The sequence below is a fragment of the Oryctolagus cuniculus genome, chromosome 6, assembly GCF_051225735.1.
Source record: "Oryctolagus cuniculus isolate XC-2025 breed Fujian yellow rabbit chromosome 6, ASM5122573v1, whole genome shotgun sequence".
NCBI classification, from domain to species: domain Eukaryota; kingdom Metazoa; phylum Chordata; class Mammalia; order Lagomorpha; family Leporidae; genus Oryctolagus; species Oryctolagus cuniculus.
Window position 1 is genome coordinate 122,898,919 of NC_142872.1, and position 19,663 is coordinate 122,918,581.

Below are 19,663 nucleotides of genomic sequence, written 5' to 3' on the forward strand. Positions count from 1 at the left end.
TTTTTAATTTTAAATGCTATGCAGCCTTGCCTTGTATAGTCAGTGCTGGGAAGTTTTGATATACCAGGAAATGATTTACATTTTAGCCTTAGGGCAAAAATATGGAACTTGTAATTATGTCAGAGAGGCAAAATCCTGTAACTAGAAAAACTAACGCTGTAAAATCTCAGTTAGGATGTGTGTTGATTAAACTATTGTGTGACTTAGTATTTTGCCTGGCACTTAATAGGGAATGAGTGGTTTTTAATGACTTTCAGGTAAACACCTTCCTTCTAAATCTTCAATGCCCCGATGCCAAATTACAGAAATGGTGCACGATGAGCATTCTCTCCTTCTGAGCCTTCTTGGACCAAGATGATTCTGAATGTGGAAGGCTGTGCTAGTTGTGCTTTCGCTCCTGGGAAGAAAGCTGCACATCAGATTCTGACATGCTAAAGCCTGCCTGAGCTCTATGATTCTCATTGGATACAGATACAGAAAAGTTGCCTTACAAATGTGGCTTTGCTTCCTCTGGGAGCCAGTATTTTCGGCACCTGTGGTCTGAGCACCCCAAGTTTTCCTCTCCCAGCAGTACTGGATTGATTTCTCTATGGAGGATACCCTGTTGTCAGGCTCAGGAGGTGATGGATACAGTGATTGCCTTGTTCCAGAGAACTGAAAACAGGGTGGGGGTTTTGGTAGGAGTGGTCAGGGGCGGGGGCAGGGAAGAGGGGCTTAAAGAGGAGGCAGGTTCCAGAGTTTTCTTGGTTTTTTTTGCTCTTCTGAGTAGTAGTAGATTACCATGGTAGATCGAAGAACTGGCTCTACAGTCACAGATCTCAGTGCATATTGTGGCTGTGTATCTTATTTCCTGTGTGACTTTGACTATATTTGTCATATCTTAAGCCTTTTTTTCTCATCTTTAACACTTTTACTGATAGTTGAAACTCAAGATTATCATGGGAATGAACTGAGATAATATTAAATTGTTATGACATGATAGGGTTTAGATATAACTGTTATCTCCAGTAATGGCATTATACCTTAAGCCTAATCTGGGCCCAGTCTCTTCACTATTTGTTTAACCTTAACGCACTCCTAAACATTGTCATTATTTTCCTGTGTTGCCATACATACATACAGAGGTCTCTTCCCTCTGTACTGTGTGTATTCTAATCCTCTCTTCTTATGATACCTGCCATATTGGATTGGAACCCACCCTAGTGATCCAATTTTTTATTTTTATTTTTATATTTGTATGAATCTCATAACTATGATGTTAGGAACATAATTCTTTCCACCGTCCCTACCCTCCTACCCCCCCTCCTGTTTAGTTTGAGAAAGAAAGAGAAGAAAAAGAAAAAATGGAATAGAAGAACTAAGAGAACTGTTCCTCATCACTCCAGACAAGGTCTGTTCCGTGTTATTGCTTCTCAAAGGTGATTTGACTTTTTTTAGCCCCCTTCCTCTTTCCCTTCCTTCTTCCCTCATCTTTCCTTTTAGAACTTAATTGTCTTTAAAGAAGAACTCAAGGATTGTACATATCTTGTGAACTCTTAGACATAACTTAAACTTATGAGACATAGTAAATCAAAGTGATTCTTGAGAACAAGTTTTACTATTAAGTATCACGATACAATTCTTTGGGGACAGATGTCATGCATTGGAAGTTAGTGCACAGTGACTCTTGTTTATTTAACAAATAATACTCTTATGTATGACATCAGTAATCACTCTTGATGTGAACTGCCTTGGCTATGGAAGCCTTTTGGATCCACTGGCTTGACAAGGCCATAAGCAAAGTGGAAGTTCTCTCCTCCCTTCAGAGGAAAGTACATCCTTCTTTGGTGGCCATTTCTTCCCACTGGGGTTGCACCCACAGGAATCCTTTATGTAGGCATTTTTTTTTTTTCCCAGAGTGTCTTGGCTTTCCATGCCTGAAATGCTCCTCCTGGGATTTCCAGTCAGACTGGAATGCCTTTAGGGCTGATTCTGAGGTTGGAGTCTACTTAAAGCTATTGTCATTCTTTTTTTTTTCTTTCTTTTTTTTACAGGCAGAGTTTAGACAGTGAGAGAGAGAGACAGAGAGAAAGGTCTTCCTTCCTTTGGTTCATCCCCCAGATGGCTGCTACAGCTGGTGCGTTGTGCTGATCTGAAGCCAGGAACCAGGTGCCTACTCCTGGTCTCCCATGCGGGTGCAGGACCCAAGCACTTGGGCCATCCTCCACTGCCTTCCCGGGCCACAGTAGAGAGCTGAACTGGAAGAGGAGCAACCAGGACAGAATCCGGCGCCCCAACTGGGACTAGAATCCGGGGTGCCGGTGCCACAGGTGGAGGATTAGCCAAGTGAGCCGCTATTGTCATTTGATAATGAGTCTAATGAATGGACCGCTTCCCATGTTGGAGCCTTCACTCCTTTTTAATTGTCTATTATTGTTTCCAAACACATAGTCCTATTTGTATGATCAGTTTAACACTTGATCCTATCTATATGGTCACTTTACCACTTGTTCCTATCCATTTGTAGTGATCCCATTTTAAATTAACTACCAATTTAAAGACTGTCTCTAAATATAATCACATTTATAAATAATAGGAGTTAGGATTTCAACATATATATGAATTTTGGGGGGATATGACTGAGCCTATGACATATGTATCAAAGTATTTTTTCCTCTTTATGGATATTCATTTATTCTAGCACCATTTGCTGAAAACAATCTCCATTCCTGCTACATTGCCTTTGTGCCTTAGTTAAAAAAAGCAGTTGTCCATATAAATGGACTGACACTTCTGACTCTTCATTCTGTTCTTGTGATCAATCTTTCTTTCAATAACATACTTTCTTCATTACTTTACTTTTATTATATGCATTAGAAAGAATTGATAAGTTGAACTTCTTTAAAATTGAAAAATCCTCTTCAAAAGACATTAAAAGAATGAATAGGCAAGTCACAGATGGGAAGGAAAAATTCTATATATATATATATACATATATATATGGAGATTATATAGCTGATACAGGAATTATATTCATAATATATAAAGAACTAAATAACTGTAATATCTAAATAATAAGAAATTATAAATACTTGCCATAAATATGTGAATAGCAAATAAGCACATGAAAATACACTCAACATTGGCAGTCGTTAGGGAAATGTTAATAAAACCTAGTAGATAAATAAAAAGACTGACCATATCAAGTGTTGGTGAATATAGAGGAACTAAGACTTTTATGCACTGTTGGGGGGAATGTAAAAATGGCACAAAAACTTTGAAAAAAGTTTCAGTTTTTAAAAATAGCTAAATGTGTATTTATCATATGGGCCAGTTGTGTGATATCATATGTTGTAGCCCAACCATATGCATATCTCTATACAAAGAATTGTACACAAGTGTTCATAAGAGTTTTATAGCTCCAAAGTTGGAACAATTCAAATATCAATCTATAGGTGAATGCATTTCATACCATGGAATACTATTCAGCAATTTAGGAACCAGTGTACCATTGATACCTGTCACAGCCTAGATGGAACTCAAAATAATTATGCTGCATGATAGAAGCCAGATGGAAGAGGAGTACATACTGTATGAATCCACTAATATAAAATTCCAAGAAATGCCAACTATATATAGTAACAGAAAACAGACCCATGGTTTCCTTGTGCCAGGGGCAGAAGTGTACATGGGAGTGTTAGGAGGAAGAGATTACCAAACTTGGGGGTGTTCATGATTATATTCCTTATCTTTACTTAATGAATATATACTAATTAGGCTAATGAACATATGTTAACGATGGTAATGGTTTCATGGCTGTTAACGTATGTCAAAATTTATCAAATTAAATATTTTTAATAAGTGCAGTCCACCATATGTTACTTATACTTTGACAAAGGTGGTATAAATAGTGGTTGAAAACAGTTGGACCAGTAGTAAGAAAAATCAAATAATAAAGTGAAAAAATGCAAGAGTATTAACGATCAACTTTCATGCCTATTAGGATTTTTACTATCCTATAACATTTAATCAGCAATTATTCTTATATACTTTATGAAGTATACAATGCAGGCAGTCAGGAGACTCAGAAGAGACTCCTTACAGTGTTGGTAGCCCTAAAAACGCAGGCTGGGACCACACAGAGGCCGTGAAAAATTGAGAAAGGTTGACTTTTCATAGAGTTCAGTACTTTTGAATTAAATACATATTCTTCTTTGGTTCTAGTTGTTAGAGGCTACTTTTTTGATTCTTACCCATTGGGTGTGAAATTTAATAAAATCAACTTTTACACTTTAAAAAAAAAAACAAAACATGTACCTGTGTGTGTTTGGAACAAGAGAAAAAAAGTAACTAGAATCATATTTATTACAGTCTGGACTTAGTTGTTTGGCTGACTGTTTTTGCTGGATTTGTGTGTTGATGATTTTTTGCTAATTGGAGGGACATCAGGGTGATAGCCCAGGAAACATTGCCCTGCTCTGGAATTGGACTTAGTACAAACATTCCTCGTGGTGAAGTCGTGTATTTTCTAATATGGAGACAGACATTGGAACAGGATTGCAGGGTTCTGTGATGCAGAAACCGCAGTGACTTCCAAAAACATGGGCTACAGTGGCTTGGCCCATGTTTCATTCGCATCTCTAGAAAAAAAACCTCTCAAGTTCAGAACATCTTAAATATTTTGAAGTGATGACATTGAGTGTGAATAATTGGTGTCTATGGAACACTGAGGGTGAAAGCAGAGCTTACCGGTGCTTCTTACTACTAAACAGAAAAGAACCTGGAAAAAAGCCTGCCATGAGACATGCACATTTTAGCCTGAAATTCATTTCCTATCAAGGCATAGAGAATACTACAGTGCTGTAGAGTCACTTGCATTTAAACATCCTGTTTTACTAACAAGTCCATAACCACGTTCCACATATTAGCATTAGTACCATGGAGACCATCCAATAGGATTGTCAAAGTTGGAAATCTGTAGTCTTCTCAACACTCGTTTTCATTTTGCTAAGCCCTTAGTTAAATTAAATGACATGTACCACGGAGAAAGTACTCAGAGTAGTACTGGGACCAATAGGAGGACCACCTAGCCCCACTGTCAGGCAAGGCTTCCCAAAGGATGAATCAGAGTTACCTCTTCAAGAAAATGGGGAAAAGGCTTCTACATCTAATTACCTCTGACTGAGCAAAACACTTTTCTCTGAGCCTGTTTTGGACTCATGATGCCCTTGATTGGTTGCTCGTGCAGATGAAATCAGATGAGACACATGAAGGCATTTGGTCCTTCACCAGCTAGGGGTTGTCTTTTCCGCCCCTGCCGCCTCCATCAGGTGTGGAATGTGACTTCCACAGCAGACTACGTGGAGGGCATCGTCACAGGGTTTTCACTCGTCATCTCTGTCACTGGTGTTTATCTTGCTGCTTCCGATTCATTAGGGTCTTTTCCCTCTGATGATGGCCTGACTTGTCTCATGTCTTTCATGTGCTGCCTGTGACACTTCATTAGGGGAGGTGGCTGCCCTCTGAGCAAGTGGTGGAGGCTGATGGAGGATGGGAAACAAATGCAGCCATCTGTAGGACTGTGTTGACAGGAACACCTGTGTGGCCCTGGGTGTGTGTGAGTGCGGGCATCCTCTATCGTCAAGGCCTATGTGTGTGGGTAGCCGGGAGAGAGGAAGGCTTCAGTAACTGAGCTGAGAAATAAGAGCTGAATGTGTCCTCTCTGGGGAGGACAAAGAGAATACAATCACATTCAAGTATAACTCAGGTTTACTCCATATCTATATTATGCAATTAATACCTCACTCCTATTCTTGGCCAGGCCTCACCTGCTCTAGAAGCAGATGGTGCAGCTACTTATAGGGGGCATTCTGACTGGCCAGCCAGCATTGACTGTGCAGAGAAGCAGTGCCGAAAACTCTGCCAAAAGCTGGGTCACTTTGCTTTCCGAAGCTCTATACTGTTCATTTTCCCTGCGCTCTCCCTTCCTAAGAAGACGTTGCTTTTTCCAAATCACCTTCTCATATTGCAAATCCACCCAACAGTCAAGATTTTTTTTCTGCACAGCTGTCACAACAAACTTCCCCTCATCTGCTACTAAATGTATCAGACACTGTTGTGCAGGCTGCGAGTTGCCGACTCATTACCCCGGGGCTTTCCAATAGAATCTGATGTTATCCAAAACTTCTCATCTGTTTCAAAGGGTACAATTTCCTGCATTCTCTGGAGGGAAATCAAACGCACTGAGTTTAGGAAATAGGACTATCCTTCACAGATTTAGTAGACCTCTAGGCAATTATGGGGTGATTATTCCGAACTTAGTGTTTCCTCACCTCATTTCCCGAAACAACGACTGGAGTGACCTGACTATGAGCTTTTCATCTTTCAAGTGAGACAAGCGGAAATAAATCACAAAAATCAAGATGAGCTGTGCTACCTTTGATTTCTCTCTGACCTCTCTCCCAAGCCTTTTTTTTTGGTCTCTCCCCAGAGGTAGCAAGTTCTTTTCCCCTTTCTTTTACAGTCTCTCCCTGGGATCTAGGAAGCTTTTTCTTTAGGCTCATCTTTGGAATCTTTTAGATACACAAGTAATCTGATAAATGTGATTTTCTTTTCAAGAATTGCATTTTAGATTTAGAGATTGCACCATAAGGAAAAATCATGGTCTGTTGACTTCCTGTGTCTCTTGTTAGTTCTTTTCTTATGCCTCCTCACCTCTGGGCCTGGAATGTGCTTTTCACCATGGTCTTCGTTCCACATGCCAAGCTTGTCTCTCCACGTGGCTCCCTACTTCATTTTTAATTTTTTTTAGTTATCTTTTTAATTCCCCACTGTCAGGCATCTGTTTTTATCACCTTGCGTCCTCTACTTCATAACAAACTTGTTTTATGAATGTTCTTTCTCCTCAGTGTAATTTTGCTGGCTGTGCACTGATGTAGTTCGACAATGGTTTTATTTTACATTGATGAAGCATTTTGAGTAATTGTTTTAGCTTCATTACTGTGAATCTATTCGCCTTAACATTTTCCTTTTGTAATTTTTGATTAATGTCTGACCACTGGGAAAGAGAGGAATCAGCACATTAATTTCCCCTTGACACCACTGAGAAGTGGTCTCTTGCCTGTGTAGGAGCCTGAAGCAACAGATGCTCTGTGCTCCCATTGCAGAAGAGGAGGGTGGTGCACACTGCTGCAAATAAGTGTGGGTGCGCTCACAGCCACTGTTTGCTGATGGTGCTGGGGACCAGCCATTTCATAGCCAAGAGCAAATGTTAGGATTTAGAAAGAAGTGCAACAGGCATATCAGATTTTAAAACTGAACGGTGAATTTCTGTTGAGTTAACAGTGTATAGCTAGATGGTGTTTTCTTTTTAAGCTCATGAAACTTAACAGCTGTTTAGTGAAGCAGTATTTTCATATATGCCTGTTTGACAGGTTTAAAAGCAAATTTTGTAGTGCCTTGCTGCACAGGCCTTCCTGGTTTGAGCTGTAACAAGAACTGTGTTTGCAGCATGATTCATTGAGGCTCTTTCTGCTTTTGTGTTTATGGCAGAGCGTGGCTAAAATGAGGGAAACTGAAAGGCGTGTTCCAAAGGAAACTACTAATATATCTACCAGTGTGTTCCTTGGAACTTGTTAACTGGTTCAGGGGAAGATAACATGGGGAAACATACTGTTTAGCAATAAAAATACACGAATACTGTCAGCTTACTGTAACCCTATATTGCTGAGTGGTAATTAAACCTATATATTTCCAGCTTCACAGTTTTCTGCAGCAGAATCTCTGGAAGGCCTCTGCACTTTGTCGATTCAAGGAAGCCCATATTCTCTCTGCTGCCTCTGGAAGAGCTGCTATGCCTTGTAATAGCTTTTTAATATTGCCAGATTGAAGACAAATGATTCACTGATTTTATTGGCAGGCATAAAGTACTTCCTATTACTCTTATGTTGGGGGATTCCAAGTCCTGGAAAACTAGCAGTTTGTGAGGCTAGAATTTCATTTCTCCTCTTTTTTTTATGTTCTTTCAGATATTGGAACTTCAGAAATGCTCATGCCTAGAATTGCCGATTGGCTCCTAAGAGTGTAAACTTCATTTTTCATGATTTATGTGTGATGTGATTGACTATGTGTGCTTGATTATGGCCACTGATTGTGTGTATTTGCACTTCTGACACAATCACAGATCAAATAGCCTTGCTGTCAGGGTCAGCCCCCCACCCCACCATGGTCAGCCCAGAATACTCAGTTGACATAGCGAGCCTAAGCTATCTCGTATCTGCTTTGAATTTCTGTATAGGTTTCATAACCCAAGAATACAGAGTGTGTACTTGGGTCCGTAGTTGATTTTTGTTGCCTGGAATTTTAATCACAGTATATCACTCAAGCAGCATATTGTTTTACTCAAGCAGTTTCATATGTATTTATCTTAGGAAGTCAATGTCTACCTACATTGGTGCCACCTTTTAAACAATAGGAATTTAGGTTTTGTTTCAGGAGCCTTGAGAAGCATAAAAGGTATATGGGAAAAAAAAAGAGTAGCAAAATGATCCCAATTAATTCTCTAAGAAGGTAAACTCAGAAATTCTCACTGACAGTAGAATGTGAGGAACACAAAATGAGTTAGCCTAGGGGTTCGTGCTAATGGGATGAAGAGGGAAGGCAGAGAGAAGGTCTCTTGACGTTCACAGAGGAAGAGGCCATGAGCCATTTGGTGTGGCCAGTGAGAGAGGGTCCTGCTATAGGATCTCTCCCAACAGGTTGTCACCCTCATACCTCTTCACCCAGAGTTCCTGGGATTCCCTCTGAGGAGGAATTGGTATACTATTTACCCTGCTCTTTTCATCTCATCAGCCTGCTCTCACTGTACTAACTTCTAGAACTCCGCAAAAAGTCAGGTAGGTTGGACTTTTTCCTTTTAAAATAATTACAGAAGCATGGAAGTTGCAGAATCATTACAGTGAGATTCTATTGTGCTCTCAGCCTTCCCCATTTCTAGAAATATGGCATAATGTTAAAACCAGGAAGCTGTCATTGGGTCAATCTATATACTTTATTCAGGTTTCACTAGCTGTTGCTGGTTGGGACTTTCTATGAATTCCAAATTCTATGGTTTTTTTCTTTTAAGCAGATAGAATAGCATGTGCAGAGGGAGCAAATGTTCCTATCTGATCTTTTCCTTTTCTTCCTCAGTTACCCTCCAGTCTCCCAGCATATCAAAAATAGGTATAAGACAGCCGGCGCCGTGGCTCAATAGGCTAATCCTCCACCTTGCGGCGCCGGCACACCGGGTTCTAGTCCCGGTTGGGGCGCCGGATTCTGTCCCGGTTGCCCCTCTTCCAGGCCAGCTCTCTGCTATGGCCAGGGAGTGCAGTGGAGGATGGCCCAGGTGCTTGGGCCCTGCACCCCATGGGAGACCAGGAAAAGCACCTGGCTCCTGGCTCCTGCCAGGATCAGCGCGGTGCGCCGGCTGCAGCGGCGGCCATTGGAGGGTGAACCAACGGCAAAGGAAGACCTTTCTCTCTGTCTCTCTCTCACTGTCCACTCTGCCTGTCAAAAAAAAAAAAAAATAGGTATAAGAAAGGTTACATGAATAAGTCCAGTGTGAAGCATACTCTGCAAGTTATATCAGCAAGTAAGTACAGTATGACAGGTGCAAGGAGGATATGAATATCTAAAATAAAAAAAATTTCTTCATCTGGGAATCATCTGCTTATACAGAAAGGTTCAGTGCCAGACAGTACATATTTACAAAGTACATAGATATATCAGCACAGTTCTTTAGGTTATAAAGAAAAAAAAACCTCCTCTTCAGTCAAGAATATACATCCATTCCTCTTGCCCAACTCCTGTGCCTGATAACTCTATGAAAGCTTTCCAAAACTAATCCAGGCATCAAAGCCGTAAACAAGGGTATGTTTGAGGAGCTTTGGGCTGTTATCTTGGTGGTCCATAGACTATAGGGGGAAGAGAAACAAGTGATGAACCTAGAGAAGGAGGCAGAGATGTTGCATACTGGGTTTGGCACTTGAAGGCTGTGGGGAGCTACTGAAGGATTTTAACAGAGTTAGGAAGTGGTAGAATTTCTTTTACAGAAAAATAGCAGCTATAACAAGATAATGTTTGAGAGAAAAAAGACTGGAGACAGAGGGAACAGATAGGAGGTTGTCATGTGACAGTTTTTTGTTTTTTTTGTTTTGTTTTTTTTTTTTTTTTTGTAGGTAAGACATCCAGAAACCCAGGTAGTGAGGAAAGCTTAGATGGAAAGGATGGTTTTGAGGGCTCTCTTGGAGATAAACTTGACAATGTGTATTGACTAACTGGCTGCAGTATCCAGAATGGTCTTAGAGGATGTGGTGGTGGAAACGCTGTGCACCATAAGTGGAGTTCAGGCAGGAGAGTAGTGTGGATACATTGAGTCTGAGGAGCCCACAGGATGCCAAAACTGAGAGCACTCATTACCCAGAGATGAGCTCTAATTACAGATGGTAAATGAAACCTTGGAATTAAAGAGTGTAAGTAGGACAAGAGGGTCAAGGAGAAAGTCCTAGGAGTCCATGAAATTTAAAGGACAGATGGAGGAAAGGGCCCTGAAAAACTGGAAAAGGGAACAGACATAGGAGAAGAACAGTGTTTGGAAAAGAGAGGTTGTCAACAATGTCCAGTGTTTCAGATGTGATAGAAATTGAAATATTTCATTGCATTTAGGAACAAGGGCGTCCTTAATGGCCTTTGTGAGTTGAATTTCAACTGACTGGAGGAGACACCCTCCAAAATAGTAGATTGAGTAGTGAATTTAAAAATATGAACCAATTAAGGGTTTGGTATATGCTGATTTAGTTTAGTGCTAATATGGGGTGTAGAGAGAAGTTCAATTGATATTGAATGTTTAAGGAAATCCATAGTAAAATGTTAGAGATGAAAGGCACCCCCTTTTTTACATATAAAGAGGGACTTCAAATAAATTATTCAAAGTCATGCATCTGGAGAGGAACAGCCAGGCCTTTTGACTCCCTTCATAAAAGAAACTTGTGAGTGTACTATGGTTTAAAGGAGCAAACTGATGTGTTACTCAGAAAAAGTAATTGTTGATGTGGTGAATTAGAGCTATATATTTCTTTTTTTTCTTTTTTTTTTTTTTTTTTTTTTTTTTTTGACAGGCAGAGTGGACAGTGAGAGAGAGAGACAGAGAGAAAGGTCTTCCTTTGCCGTTGGTTCATCCTCCAATGGCCGCCGCGGCCGGCGCGCTGCGGCCGGCGCACCGCGCTGATCCGATGGCAGGAGCCAGGAGCCAGGTGCTTTTCCTGGTCTCCCATGGGGTGCAGGGCCCAAGCACCTGGACCATCCTCCACTGCACTCCCTGGCCACAGCAGAGGGCTGGCCTGGAAGAGGGGCAACCGGGACAGAATCCGCCGCCCCAACCGGGACTAGAACCCGGTGTGCCGGCGCCGCTAGGCGGAGGATTAGCCTAGTGAGCCGCGGCGCCGGCCAGAGCTATATATTTCTATTATGAAGCATAATTACTTGTTTGATGAATTTAGTCATATATTCCATAAATATTTATTGACAGGTATTATGTGATTTACTTAGTATACAAAGACAAACCACATTCTTTGCAGGTAATATGCATGGTCAATTTTATCAAAGTAAAATATCATCACCATTAAGTGATCTGTAGTCTACCAGGGTTACAGACACAAAAAGAGTAGGTTACAGTGTGTTATTGAAAAGGCAGTGAGTAGTTCTGCCAAAGGGTTGGAGATTGATGAGCTGGACCTTGCTCAGTGATTGTGACTTCCCCAAATGGAGAAAGGATGAAAGGGCATTTTTTTGGCAGAGGGGAACAATATGAGCCAAGTCAGAAGTATAAAGAATATGTGTAACTGGTGGACCTGCAGTGGAATGCTCCCTTCAACTCTGAACTCAAAGCATGTTAATCCCATGCGCAGAGCCCTTATGACTTAATCACATCCCAAAGGCCTCACATCTATCTATTTTTTAGAATATTTATTTATTTGAAAGAGAGAGAGAGAGAGAGGGAAAGACAGAGAGATGAGGGGTGTATTGCCCTAACATTGGACAGTAAATAGTGGGGAAACATACTTTAAGCCAAGGAATCACTTATTTGGAGCTTACGAGAAATCTAGTGACAATACAGAAGATGAGTTGGAAAGGCACCTGGGTTTAATGCAGTGAGATTTGTGAGGCAGTGTTTCCAATGAGGGTTAATGAGGTTTGGAGCTAGGAAGTGATGATAAGGGTAGAGAGGAGGGGAATTAGACAGTAAGAATTTGAAAGTGTGGTTACAGGCAGTGTTTGCCACCGGTTAACCTGTTATCCCTGAGGAAGAGAGAAGCTCTTAAAATACTGCAGTTTCCAACTTTCGAGGGGTAAGGAATAAAGGGAAAGAAGAATAGTGAGGCAAGAGTCTGAGTTTAGTGTTGGATGCTACATTTTTGGGTGCATTGGGAAGCTCAGGAATATCATACTTGATATCCTAGGCCTTGCTATTGGTGTTATTTAATATGTACTATATCTATCATATGGATCCCCAAGAAGCACCTAAAATGGTGTATCAGTTGGGAAAAATATTTAGAGATGCAAGAAACAGAAAATCTGGCAGGCAATGGCTAAAAAAGATGTTTTCTCACCTAACAGGAAGGTTGGTGGTATGGTCTTGGTTTAGCTGCTCAGGGTGGCAGGACCAGTTCTTGGCTGCAAATGAGAGATGCAGTTCTAGATTGCGGCTACTTTCCCGTTAGGTACTTCTATCTGGTTTTCTTTGGGAGAACTGGGTCAAGTGCTTTCTCTGGCTGTGGTTGGCTGTAAGAGTAGGGAGAGAATTGCAGAACTCACTTAAATCAGTAGCTCCATGCTCCCTTAAAACAAATAATTTATAATGCCTGCTTTATTATTATGAAATAAATATCATAGACAATCTGCTTATATATACCCATATGTTTTTTCTAATAAATCAATGTGTTTTCCTAAGTATAATATGCAGAAAGAATTAATGGAAGCACTTTGTAATAAAGTATTAAAAATGTAAATTGCATTGGTATGACTTCAGTAGAAGACATAATGAAGTAGTTAGATGGTTGTATTGTTAATGTGACAGCAACAAATGCAGATGGCACACAGGAGTGGTATTTGTGCTTTCAATACCAAAAGCATAGTAGTCTGTGGTGTTTTACTAGGTCTTGGCAAAGTTCTGATCAAAATACAGGATAATCTTCCCTTCATACACATGGTAGTTGCCTCTTGAAAAGGTCAACTAGCATGAAAACTATCCAAAAAACTATTTTGTATTTGTATTTATAGTAGGAGTTAAGTTCAAGTCTCAGATAACAGTATTTTCGCATTTACAAAAGCTGTGTGGCATGTGGGAGAGGTTTTAGGACACACACAGGTTGTCCTCTAGGTAGCGATATGTCTAGTGTCCTTGGCTTCTGCCAACTAATCACCAATAGGATCCTCACACCTCTTGACAACCGAAAATTCCCTACCACACATATTCAAAATGTCCTAGAACCATATTGAGAAAAGCCAGTTAGATTAATGATACTGGACACATTATACTCCAAACAGAATTGAGGTTTGATCGACAAGGAAGCAGGACAGTGGGTAGATAATTAACAGTGTCTGCTAATAGTGAGAACTGGATCTTTTTTTTTTTTTGTATCCTTCCCACACAGTTATCACAGTTGCTGGCATATAGTAGGTTATCAGTAAGCATTCTTGAATAGCTGAAAATAATGGAGTATAAGCTATGGGAAATGGAAACTTATTGTTACTTGACCTTCAAAGTTAATAAAAGCCAAAATCTTCATTAAGATGATTTAAGAACTAACTGCCAATTCAGGAATATTATCAGGAGTTGGGAATACGTTTTGATGTACCAGTGTCTGTGTTAAGATTTAGCCTTTCTGATCTTTAGCTTTGCTAAAAGCTCTAAACTGAAGACTAAAACTTATAAATTTATATCATTCATAAATCAATTTATATCAGCATATATATATGCAGCAAGGGAATGTCTAGGTGAAAATATTTAAGTTTTCATGTAAATAGTATATTTAATCTTTAGAAGAAAAAATAACTAACACAATAAAAAAGTCAGTAAAAATCTCAGGCCCTAAATCTTACTTCTCTTGGTTTTTAACACATTTTCTTTTCATTCTATTCATTCCCACTTCTGTTAGTCTATTCATTCTGGCATTTCTATCTTAACCTGAGTCATTTTCCAACAATAGTTTTTTTTTTTTTTAATATTTATTTTTTTTAACAGTGATCACTTTTCAGTTAAGTTTCAGCACTTAAGAATAATTGTGTATTGATTACAGTATTCAACCAAAAGTAATAAGTAGAACAAACAAAAAAAATACTAAGAGGGATAACGTATTAAGTTGTTCATCAACAGTCAGGGTGAGGGCTGATCAAGTCACCATTTCTCATAGTGTTCATTTCACTTCAACAGGTTTCCTTTTTGGTGCTCAGTTAGTTGTCACCTATCAAGGAGAACAAGTGGTATTTGTCCCTTTGTGATTGGCTTATTTCACTCAGCATAATGTTTTCCAAATTCCTAACAGGGATCACTTTACAGTTAAAATTTAAACACCTAAGAATAATTGTGTGTTAATTACAGAGTGCAACCAATGGTGCTAGAACAACAAAAAAATACTAAAATGGGAGCAAACTGTTGAAATCTTTACTTAATGTATGCTAAACTGATCTTCTGTATATAAAGAGAAATGAAAACGAATCTTGATGTGAATGGAAGGGTAGAGGGAGTGGGAAAAGGGAGGGTTGCGGGTGGGAGGGACGTTATGGGGGGGAAGCCATTGTAATCCATCAGCTGTACTTTGGAAATTTATATTCATTAAATAAAAGTTTAAAAAAATATTTATTTGAAAGGCAGAGTTACAGAGTGTCAGAGGCACAGAGAAAGAGGAGAAGGAGAAGGCACAGAGAGAGAGAGGGAGAGAAGGAGAGAGGGGAAGGTCTTCCACCTTCTGGTTCACTCCCCAAATGGCCACAATAGCCGGAGTTGGGCTGATCTGAAGCTAAGAGCCAGGATCTTCTTGTGGGTCTCCCATGCAGTGCAGGGGCCCAAGCACTTGGGCCATCTTCTACTGCTTTCCCAGGCCATAACAGCTGAATCAGAAGTGGTGCAGCTGGGACTCAAACTGGAACCCATATGGGATGCAGGCAATGCAGGGGGCAGGTTTATATGCTACACCACAGCACTGGCCCCTCAAACAATAATTTTTTCAGGAAAAATATTTAGGAATAGAAACAAAGGTTTTTTTCCCCAAAATATAAACCTATTATTAGAATATAACCCACAGTATGAAAAACATTTATTTTGCTTCCAGATTTAAGTAGAAAAGGAGGAAAAAAGACATTATAAATAATTTTATCTCTTTGTAAAAAAATCTAGCTATAGACTGTGAAGAACAATACATGAAAAGCAAAGAATTTTCAAGCAGGCTCTTAAGTTGCCTTTGAATATATAACATTCTAAATTCAAAGGCCTGATATAGCATGCGTTTTTAAATGGTTGTTTAACATTTTGAAGTGTATAATGTTTAATATTTCCATAGTTTGAATTCAAGTGAAGGAACAATGACTTTAACCCTTTTTATATGAGAATAAAGACATTTTAAAAATGTTTCACAGTTTAAGTTAAGACATTTGAAATAGTCCTATAACTGCTTGAGGGAGTGCTAGAATTCTTGTCAGTCAGGCTATTAGTATTTTAGGAATTTTAAATAGGAGGAAATCTGGAGTGTCTTTGTAAATAAACTGCTTGATTCATGCATGTTTGGTAGACATGGATTACTTTTGTGGCATTATTTTCATCAATTTGTAAAAATTTTAAGGAATCACCAGATAGATGATAAGTAATGGCTCATATGGGGATTTTGAAGAACTTCACATGCTGTCCTTGTCCTCATGTGGTATGGGGTATATTCTCTGCACTAAAGACACAGAGAGTAGAGAATATCAGACAGAAAATTTTCTCCCCTTCCTTCTTCTGGCTACATGAGGGAGCAGGAAGCATTCATTGTGTCCCTTGTCACTGCACTGCTGGGTAGTTGTTCCTAAGGGTTTGCCACTTTGCACAGCAGGCCTTTTCAGGCAAAACTTAGGAAATTCTTCCTTCCTGTTGCTGCTGTGTCTTCCACCATCCTTCCCACTCACCATTCACCTACTAGTTGTTTCCCTATGTTCTGTAGGACCATGTGTTAAAAGTCTCTTTGATTAGTGTTATCTTTTCTCCAGTGGCATCTCTACCATCTCCATTTCCCATCAGTAGTCTCCTGCTTACAATTCGAATCTCAGCTCAAGCATTATGTTCTCTGAATCCCCTCCTCTCTTTGTTATCATAAAACCTTGTGGCCACTGCATTTACAGAGCTGTTTACTTCTGACTGCTCTTTGAGAGCCTGAATATTATACTATACATTTATGTCTCAAGTGCTTTGTAGGGGCACAATACATTTTTTAATAATTAATATTTTATTTTTTTCACTTTTTTAAAACTTTTACTTAATAAATATAAATTTTCAAAGTACAACTTTTGTATTATAGTGACTTTTCCCCCCATAACTTCCCTCCCACCTGCAACCCTCCCCTCTCCCGCTTCCTCTCTCCTTCCATTCACATCAAGATTCATTTTCAATTATCTTTATATACAGAAGACCAATTTAGTATATAAGAACTAAAGATTTCAACAGTTTGCACCCACACAGAAACACAAAGTATAAAGTACTCTTTGAGTACTAGTTATACTGTAATTCACATAGTACAACACATTAAGGACAGAGATCCTACATGGGGAGTAAGTGCACAGTGACTCCTGTTGTTGATTTAACAATTGACACCCTTATTTATGACGTCAGTAATTACCCAAGGCTCTTGTCATGAGCTGCCAAGGCTATGGAAGCCTCTTGAGTTTGCCAACTCATATTTCCAAGGTATCTCCATGGTGTCTTCCACAGTTGCTTCGCCAGTTTACATTCCCACCAAGAGTGGATTAGGATACTTCCCCCCACATCCTCACCAGTATTTGTTGTTTGTTGATTTGTGTATGAAAGCCATTGTTTTTTTTTTTTTTTTCATTCTTTTTTTTTTTTTTTTACTTTTATTTAATGCATATAAATTTCCAAAGTACGACTTATGGATTACAATGGCTTCCCCCCCATACCGTCCCTCCCACCCACAACCCTCCCCTTTCCCACTCCCTCTCCCCTTCCATTCACATCAAGATTCATTTTCGATTATCTTAATATACAGAAGATCAGCTTAGTATACATTAAGTATGGATTTCAACAGTTTGCTCAATGAAAGCCATTGTTGATTTGTGTATGAAAGCCATTCTAATTGGGTTGAGGTGAAACCTCATTGTGGTTTTGATTTGCATTTCCCTAAGGGCTAGTGACCCTGAACATTTTTTTTTGTGTCAGTTGGCCATTTGAATTTCCTCTCTTGAAAAATGTCTCTTCACATCCTTTGCCCATTTCTTAACTGGATTGTTCTTTTTTTTAAACTTTTATTTAGTAAATATAATTTTACAAAGTACAGTTTATTGATTACAATGGCTTTTCCCCCCCATAACTTCCCTCCCACCCGCACCCCTCCCCTCTCCCGCTCCCTCTCCCAATCCATTCACAGCAAGATTCATTTTCAATTATCTTTATACATAGAAGATTGATTTAGTATATATTAAGTAAATATTTCCTCAGTTTGCACCCACACAGAACATAAAGTGTAAAATACTGTTTGAGTACTAGTTATAGCATTAATTCACATTGGACAACACATTAAGGACAGAGATCCCACATAAGGAGTGAGTACATAGTGACTCCTGTTGTTGGCTTAACAATTTGACACTCTTGTTTATGACGTCACTAATCACCCTAGGCTCTAGTCATGAGTTTTCAAGGCTATGGAAGCCTCTTGAGTCCGCTGACTTCACTCTTATTTTTTTTTTTTAAATTTATTTAATGAGCATAAATTTCCAAAGTACAGCTTATGGACCACAATAGCCTCCCCCCCCCCCACTCCCCGTGTCTTCCCTCCCATCCACAACGCTCCCCTCTCCCACTCCCTCTCCCCTTCCCCTTCACATCACAATTAATTTTCAATTATCTTTATATACAGAAGATCAATTTAGCGTATGTTAAGTAAAGATTACCACATTTTGCTCCCACACAGAAACATAAAGTGTAAAATACTATTTGAGTACTAGTTATAGCATTGATTAAACACCTAAGAGTAATTGTGTATTAATTACAGAGCTCAACCAATAGTTTTAAGTAGAATATAAAATGCATCTTTTGCATTGTTGTGGCTTCCCCCCGACCTCCCTCCCTCCCGTGGCCCTCCCCTCACCCACTTCCTCTCCCCTCCCCCCCCTTCATCACGTTTCATTTTCGGTTACCTTCATATACCGAAGATCAATTTAGTATATACTAAGCAGGGATTTCAACAGGTTGCACTCACACAACCGAACCAGGTATAGGGTATTGTTCGACTAGTAGTGTTTTTGAGTTTCATAGATAAACATATTAAGGACAGAGATCCTGCGAGGGGAGCATGAACCCAGTGACTCCCGTTGTTGATTTAACAATTGGCACTCTTATTTATGACGTCAGCAATCACCCGAGACTCTTGCTATGAGCTGTCTAGGCTATGGAAGCCCCTTGAGTTCACCAACTCTGAATTTGTTTAGTCAAGGCCATATCACAGTGGAGGTTCCTTCCTCCCTTCAGAGAAAGGCGCCTCTCTCCTTGATGGCCTGATCCTTCTGCTGGAGTGTTGTTCACCAGGATCCTTCATTTAGATTGTTTTTTGCCACCGTGTCCTGGCTTTCCATGCCTGAGAGACTCTCATGGACCTTTTAGTCAGATCCGAATGTCCCAAGGGTTGATTCTGAGACAGGAGTGCTGTTTTGGGCATTTGCCATTCTATGAGTCTGCTGTGTGACCTGCTTCCCCCGCAGGATCATTCTCAACCCTTTTGATTCTATCCTTCATTATTTGCTTACACTGGTCTTATTTGTGTAATCTCTTCGACACTTACCCTATCTTTTGGATCAGTTGTGTATTTATATTTGTTATATTTATATTTGTGTGCTGGCATTTGTACCTGCCTCCTTGGTAAGATTGAGTTGAAATCCCCTGGCACATTTCCAGTTCCACCATTGGAGGTAGGTTTGAGTGAGTATGTGCCATCCTATATATCTCCTCCCTCTCTTATTCCCACTCCCATGTTCCACAGAGATCAATTTCCTATTAATTTTTAAACGCTTAAGAATGGTTGTGCATTGATTGCAGGGTTCAACCAGTGGTCTTGTGTAGAGCATACTGAGCAACAACAACAACAACAAAAATACTAAAGGAACAAACTAGTAAGTTTTTCCTCAACAGTCTAGACAAGGGCTGCTCATGTCATTGTCTCTCATAGTGTCCATTTCACTTCAATGGGTATCATTTTAGGTGCTCGTTTAGTTGCCATGGATCAGGGAGAACATGTGATATTTATCCCTTTTGGACTGGCTTATTTCACTCAGCATGATGTTTTCCAGCTTCCTCCATTTTGTTGTGAATGCCCGGATTTCGTTGTTTTTTACTGCTGTATAGTGTTCCATAGAGTACATATCCCATAGTTTCTTTATCCAGTCATCC

The 19,663-nt window shown here is 39.7% G+C and overlaps 1 protein-coding gene across 4 annotated transcripts in view; it reads left to right on the top strand.

Moving 5' to 3' along the window:
• The window catches only part of CPQ (carboxypeptidase Q), a 601,598-nt gene that overhangs the window by 114,988 nt on the left and 466,947 nt on the right, over nt 1-19,663 (top strand). The window contains exon 1 of one of the 4 annotated variants that reach the window (XM_089336353.1): nt 1,302-1,390. The exons of the other annotated variants lie outside the window; for them this stretch is intronic. The gene's annotated coding sequence lies outside the window, so the exon portion shown is untranslated. Of the gene's footprint in view, nt 1-1,301; nt 1,391-19,663 lie in introns of those variants that run through there. 4 annotated transcript variants of the gene reach the window in all.